Source organism: Octopus sinensis, unplaced genomic scaffold, assembly GCF_006345805.1.
Source record: "Octopus sinensis unplaced genomic scaffold, ASM634580v1 Contig16813, whole genome shotgun sequence".
In the NCBI taxonomy this organism is placed as follows: Eukaryota; Metazoa; Mollusca; class Cephalopoda; order Octopoda; family Octopodidae; genus Octopus; species Octopus sinensis.
This window is the reverse complement of record NW_021834595.1, coordinates 40001-47849: the sequence shown is the minus strand read 5'-3', so window position 1 is coordinate 47849 and position 7849 is coordinate 40001. Positions and strand designations below refer to the sequence as shown.

At 36.0% G+C, this 7849-nt stretch overlaps 1 long non-coding RNA gene across 1 annotated transcript in view; it reads left to right on the top strand.

Annotated features, from left to right (window-relative positions):
* The first annotated feature begins 299 nt into the window (after positions 1-299).
* LOC118761721 overlaps positions 300-7849 on the top strand; it is a 13793-nt gene continuing 6243 nt past the window's right edge. The window contains exons 1-2 of the long non-coding RNA XR_004997592.1: positions 300-450; positions 1413-1415. This is a non-coding gene — a long non-coding RNA (uncharacterized LOC118761721). The remainder of the gene's footprint in view (positions 451-1412; positions 1416-7849) is intronic.

Here is a 7849-nt window from a genome sequence, read left to right as displayed (position 1 = left end):
GATGATGATGATGATGATGAGGATTAACAAACATATGTGTCATCCTGGTTTCTCTCATTGTTTCTCTCCTTGTTTCATTCTGTGTCCTTTCTGTAGAAGAGCGTAGGCTCGAAATGTTAAAGACTTTTTCAGTTCCTGAGCGTTATACTAATACATCTGTTTGTTTTCTAAACCACCTGTCTTCGTCTTTTGTTTCTTTTTTTGTGAACTCTCCCCCTATATATATATATATATATATACATTCAAATATATTTTATTTTATAAACCCTACAACATATTACTCTATCATATTTTATACTCTGATATATTATATTTTCTATATATTTTATACACATGTAAGGCACCGAAGGGGCTATGATTTTGGTGTCCCCATAAAAGATTATGAAAATCAGAATATAAACAATAACAAACCATAAAATGAATTTTTATTTTTCAAAGCCAAACAAAACAGTTAGAGGGAAAATAATGTTTATTTTTGTATTTTTGTATTTTATTTTTATTTGAAAAGTTTCCTCTCACATTTTTGAGTTGCGAAGTCTTTGATGAGATCCTCAAAATTAATCTTAGGTAACACATCTGCATCTATACTTAGTAGAGATAAAGGCATCCCGGAAAAGAGATTGATCGAATAAGTACCAGGCTTACAAAGAATAAGTCCAGGGGTCAACTTTTTCGATTAATCGGTGGTGCCCCAGCATGGCCACAGTCAAAATGACTGAAACAAGTGAAAGAATGTATGCATGTATATGCATATGTATATATATTATGTATATATATATATGTATATATATATATATATTTATATATTATATATATATATATAATATATTTATATAATATATATATATAATATATATTATATATATATATATATATATATATATATCATCCACCCATGCTAGCATGGAGAACGGACGTTAAACAATGATGATATCAGTGGAGGCACATGGCCTAGTGGCTAGAGCAGAGGACTTATGGTCAAGGGATCGCGGGTTCGAATCCCAGACCGGATGATGTGTGTGTTTATGAGCGAAACATCTAAGCTCCACACGGCTCTGGCAAAAGGTAATGGCGAAATTCTGCTGACACTTTTGCCACAACTTTCTCTCACTCTTTCCTCCTGCATCTTGCAGCTCACTTGCGACGGACCGGCGTCCCGTCCAGGTGGGGAATTTATACACCAAGGAAACTGGGAAACCGGCCCTTATGAGCCAGGCATGGCTTGAGAAGGCACAAACAATATATCTATATCTATCTATCTATCTATCTATCTATATATGTATATATATATTGGGTTGGTGCATAATTATTGCGGCTTTTTTCAACATAAACAATAACAATATTTAACAAAAACATCTTTAAATGACGGTCTGACCATCTGCCAAGCAAATGGGAAACAGTAATTGAGGTAGATGGTGAATATGCTCCGGAATAATAATTTAAACATGTTTTTGTTACATGTTGCTATTGTTTTTGTTGACTAAAATTTTTTGAAAAAAATAACCACAATAATTATACACCAACCCAATATATATATATATATATATATATATATACATATATATATATATTATCTCCTCTACTTCTTTGCTCTCCTGTGTGACTCTTCTGTCTGGCAGTCGCCATGATAGATTGGTAGCCACTACACACATTTTTTTTCACTCCTTGTTTTTTTCTGTGTACCTTTCTGTAGAAGAGCATAGGCTCGAAACGTAAAAGACTTTTTCAATTTCCTGAGTGTTATACTAATACATCTGTTTGTTTTATACACCACCTGTCTTCATCTTTTGCTTTTTTCATGAATTCTCCCTATATATATATATATATATATATACTCTTTACTCTTTTTTACTCTTTTACTTGTTTCAGTCATTTGACTGTGGCCATGCTGGGGCACCGCCTTAAATAAGCAGCACTTATTCTTTTATAAGCCCAGTTCTTATTCTATCGGTCTCTTTTGCTGAACCGCTAAGTGACGGGGACATAAACACACCAGCATCAGTTGTCAAGCAATGCTAGGGGGACAAACACAGACGCACAAACACACACACATACACACATATATATACGACAGGCTTCTTTCAGTTTCCGTCTACCAAATCCACTCACAAGGCATTGGTTGGCCCGGAGCTATAGCGGAAGACACTTGCCCAAGATGCCACGCAGTGGGACTGGAACCTGGAACCATGTGGTTGGTTAGCAAGCTACTTACCACACAGCCACTCCTGCGCTTATATATATATATATATATATATATATATATACATATATACGACGGGCTTCTTTCAGTTCCACTACCAAATCCACTCACAAGGCATTGGTTGGCCCGGAGCCATAGCAGAAGACACTTGCCCAAGGTGCCACGCAGTGGGACTGAACCCGGAACCATGTGGTTGGTAAACAAGCTACTTACCACACAGCCACTCCCGCGCCTATATATATATATATATATATACATATATACGACAAGCTTCTTTCAGTTTCGTCTACCAAATCCACTCACAAGGCATGGGTGGGCCCAGAGCTATAGCAGAAGACACTTGCCCAAGGTGCCACGCGGTGGGACTGAACCCGGAACCATGTGGTTGGTAAACAAGCTACTTACCACACAGCCACTCCCGCCCTATATATATATATATATATAATATATATATATACATATATACGACAAGCTTCTTTCAGTTTCCGTCTACCAAATCCACTCACAAGCATTGGTTGCCCAGAGCTATAGCAGAAGACACTTGCCCAAGGTGCCACGCGGTGGGACTGAACCCGGAACCATGTGGTTGGTAACAAGCTACTTACCACACAGCCACTCCTGCGCCTATATATATATATATATATATATATATATATATAATATTATATATAACATATTCTATCTATATATATATATATATATTATATATATATATACATATATACGACGGGCTTCTTTCAGTTTCCATCTACCAAATCCACTCACAAGGCATTGGTTGGCCCGGAGCTATAGAGCAAAGACACTTGCCCAAGGTCCACACAGTGGGACTGAACCCGGAACCATGTGGTTGTTAGCAAGCTACTTACCACACAGCCACTCCTGCGCCTATATATATATTCAGGACCCCCTCCGGTCACGACACTGACCATGGGATTGCACCTAGAAAGTTACCCTCCTAGTCACAAGTCTAGGCATGGTGGTTTATGGAAGACCAGCAGTCGCCCATGTATACCGGTTTCCCCTCTCCACGCCACCAGTGTTATCCAAGAGAAAGACAAAGGTCGATACAGCTTGGCACCCGTGATGTCGCAACTCATTTCTACAGCTGAGTTAACTGGAGCAACTTGAAGTAAAGTGTCTTGCTCAAGAACACAACACGCAGCCCGGTACGGGATTCAAGCTGACAACCTCATGATCGTAAGCTCGACGCTCTAACCACTGAGCCATGCGCCTTCACATATATATATATATATATATATATATATATATATATATATATATATAGATATATAGATATAGTATAGATATATATGTATGTATATTTGTAGATATGTATGTATGTATACATATATATACATACACGCCCATGCATGATATAAATATACCCATGAAAGATGACTAACCGTAATCTTTAATACTATCCAACTAAAAAACATCCAACCAGAGATAGAATTCACTAAAATATTTTCGAAGCGTAAAATAAAGAAATAAAAATCCAAAATATAAATTGTAACAAAAGAGAAAAAAAAGACCCAAGACAAGAAGCTGTACTGTTTGGCATTCTTCATATCTACATCATATTTAAATATATAAAATATATCAGTGTGTTTCTTCGTTTGTGCGTTCCTCAAATTTTAGCCTGGAGCAGTTTCTGGTTCTGTGTATGTATGTTAGAAGTGATTGGGTTGGAATTTGTGTTGTCTTTGGGAATCCTTAAGGAGGTTGTAACTTAAAAATTCATGAACCGCTCTATTTAGCATCAAAGGTAATGGTTTTTGATGCTATCACTTATACCGATCAGTTTTAGAAGATTTTTATCGTGTGGAAGTTCTGCAAGGCAGGAACAGAGAGAGAGAGAGAAAGAGAGAGAAAGAAGGAGAAGAGAGAGAGAGAGAGAGGAGAGAGAGAGAGAGAAGGAGAGTGAAGGAGAGAGAGAGGGAGAAAGAGAGAGAGAGAGAAAGAGAGAGAGAAAGAGGGAGAAAGAGAGAAAGAGAAATAAGGAGTAAGAGAGAAGGGAAGAGTAAGAGAAAAGAGAAAGAGAGAAAGAGAGAAGGGAAGAGAAAGAGAAAAGAGAAAGAAGGAGAAAGAGAGAAGGGAAGAGAGAGAGAAAAGAGAAAGAGAGAGAAAGAAGGAGAAAGAGAAAGAAGAGAGAGAGAGAGGAGAAGGAGAGAGAGGAAGAGAAAAGAGAGAAAGGAGGAGAAAAAGAGAGAAGGAGAAAAAGAGAGAGAAGGAGAGAGAGAAAGGAATGGTTAAGAGACAGGATAAAAAAAAAATGAAATTCTGAAGACTTTGAGATTTCCCTTGATATTATTTTTCCTGTCTATTTGTTTACAAACTTTGATAAAAAAGTATTATTTTCATACTGCATGTTCAATAATATAAATTGTAAAATAAATATGTATATATAAATAAATAAACTGTTTTTTACTCATATTTCACTTAACACATTTCTTACCATATTTCACTACCTTTGTTTTAATTAATTCTGAAAATAACGAAGAATTTAGTAAAATAACTGTCATTATTAAACTGGCGTTTGGAACATAAATTAACATAAATTGACATAAATTAACAAGAAATTTTGATTGAAAGTTTTAATTTAGATCACTATAACCCTTTTCTTATGGAGGTGCAATGGCCAAGTGGTCGCAGGATCGCGGTTTCGATTCCCAGACCGGGTGTTGTGAGTGTTTATTGAGCGAAAACACCTAAAAGTTCCACGAGGTTCCGGCAGGGGGTGGTGATCCCTGCTGTACTCTTTCACCACTCTTTCTTCTGTTGGCCTGCTCGCTTAGCCAGCGGGGTGGCGTCATTCGAAGGCTAAAACAATGCGAATGCATTGTGACCAGCGATGTGTAACAACATCTGATGGTCTGGTCGGTCACGTGATCATGTGATAACCCTTTTCTTAGCATATTTCTGTTGAAATACACTGACTTTGTTGCAATTAATTTTGAAATTAATGAAGAATTTAGTAAAATAACTGTCATTATTAAACTGGTGTTTGGAACATAAATTAACATAAATTAAACATAAATTAACAAGAAATTTTGATTGAAAGTTTTAATTTAGACCACTTTAACCCTTTTCTTAGCATATTTCTGTTGAAATACACTGACTTTGTTGCAATTAATTTTGAAATTAATGAAGAATTTAGTAAAATAACTGTCATTATTAAACTGGTGTTTGGAACATAAATTAACATAAATTGACATAAATTAAGAAGAAATTTTGATTGAAAGTTTTAATTCAGACCACTTTAACCATTTTCTTAGCATATTTCTGTTGAAATACACTGACTTTGTTGCAATTAATTTTGAAATTAATGAAGAATTTAGTTAAATAACTGTCTTTATTAAGCTGGTTTTTGGAGCATAAATTAACATAAAATTTTGATTGAATGTTTAAATTTAGATCACTTTAATTCTTTTCTGTGAAAATACACAGCTTTTGTTTCAATTAATTTTGATAATAATGAATTAATTAATCTGGTGTTTGGAACATAAATTATTTAACCCTTTTCTTTTTTCCTTTTTTCTTTCTTCTTTACTGCCCACAAGGGGCTACACACAAAGGGGACAAACAAGGGCAGACAAACGGATTAAGTCGATTATATCGACCCCAGTGTGTAACTGGTACTTATTTAATCGACCGAAAGGATTGATGAAAGGCATGTGACCTCGGTGGAATTTGAACTCAGAATGTAAAGCAGATGAAATACCTATTTCTTTACTACCCACAAGAGGCTAAACACAGAGGGGACAAACAAGGACAGACAAACGGATTAAGTCGATTATATCGACCCCAGTGTGTAACTGGTACTTATTTAATTGATCCTGAAAGGATGAAAGGCAATGTCGACCTCGGTGGAATTTGAACTCAGAATGTAACAGCAGATGAAATGCCTATTTCTTTACTACCCACAAGAGGCTAAACACAGAGGGGACAAACAAGGACAGACAAACTGATTAAGTCGATTATATCGACCCCAGTGTGTAACTGGTACTTATTTAATTGATCCCGAAAGGATGAAAGGCAATGTCGACCTCGGCAGAATTTGAACTCAGAGCGTAACGGCAGACGAAATACCTATTTCTTTACTACCCACAAGGGGCTCAACACAGAGAGGACAAACAAGGACAGACAAACGGATTAAGTCGATTATATCGACCCCAGTGTGTAACTGGTACTTATTTAATTGATCCTGAAAGGATGAAAGGCAATGTCGACCTTGGCGGAATTTGAACTCAGAACGTAATGGCAGATGAAATACCTATTTCTTTACTACCCACAAGGGGCTAAACACAGAGGGGGACAAACAAGGACAGACAAATGGATTAAGTCGATTATATCGACCCCAGTGTGTTTCTTTCAATTACTTTAAATATAACAAAGAATTTAGTAAAATAACTTAGTTACCATTAAGCTGGTGTTAGGAACATAAATTGTGACTAAGGTTTTGGTGGAAGATTTTAATTCAGAACTTTTGAAAACAAGACATTTGTACTACAGAGCCAGGGGTGGTTTCAGGTAGGTTGGTATCAAAAGGGTTAAGAATTGTTTCTCTATTATATATTTCAACCCTTTTGTTGCCATACTTCTGTTGAGATGCTCTGTGTTTCTTTCAATTAATTATAAATATAACAAAGAATTTAGTAAAATAACTTAGTTATCATTCAGCTAGTGTTAGGAACATAAATTGTTGACTAAAGTTTCATGGAAGATTTTAATTCAAAACTTAAGAAAACAAGACGTTTGTATTAAAGAGCCAGAGGTGGTTTCTACCGGGTTGGTATCAAAAGGGTTAAGAATTGTTTCTCTATTATATATTTCAACCCTTTTGTTACCATACTTCTGTTGAGATGTCCTGTGTTTCTTTCAATTAATTATAAATATAACAAAGAATTTAGTAAAATAACTTAGTTATCATTAAGCTAGTTTTAGGAACATAAATTGTGACTAAGGTTTGGTGGAAGATTTTAATTCAAAACTTACCAAGGATGGCACGTATGAATGACGAAGCCTCCTTGACTATGATCCTATGAACCGTAAAAATTAATACAGAAAGTTGCTTATTTGTAAAAAAAATATAACATGTGACTTCATTGACCGAGGTTACCGTGGTCTTTTCCGTAGGCTTTTCTTTCCATGGGTAAACCTCACCTGTCCTCCCCTTTACACTTTATATTGACATTTCTGTGATAACGATCCCTATTGATCGATTTTTTTTCCTTTTCCTTTTTTTTTTAATCCTCCCCCTTTTTTGTCCTCTTTCTTTCCTTTTACGATCCTTTTTGATCGAAAACCAAACCCCCTTTTTTATCCCCAAAAGAAAAGCTCTACCTTGTAATTTGTCCTGTCTGTGTGCAGCCCTGTGTGGCTAATAAAGAAACATAATTCAAAATTTATGAAAACAAGGCATTTGTACTCAGAGCCAGAGCCGGTTTCAGCCGGGTTGGTAACGAAAGGGTTAAGGGGTGGGAGAAGCAAAATTTTAACTTTCAGAAAATTTAGCTCAAGCACCCAGTTTACCAAGTCAACGTTAGCGGAATTTGAACTCAGAACATGAAGACAGATGAAATGCCACAAAGCATTTTGCTTGGTGTATTAATGTTTCTGCCAACGTGCCAGAGCTTAGCGATTAAATTT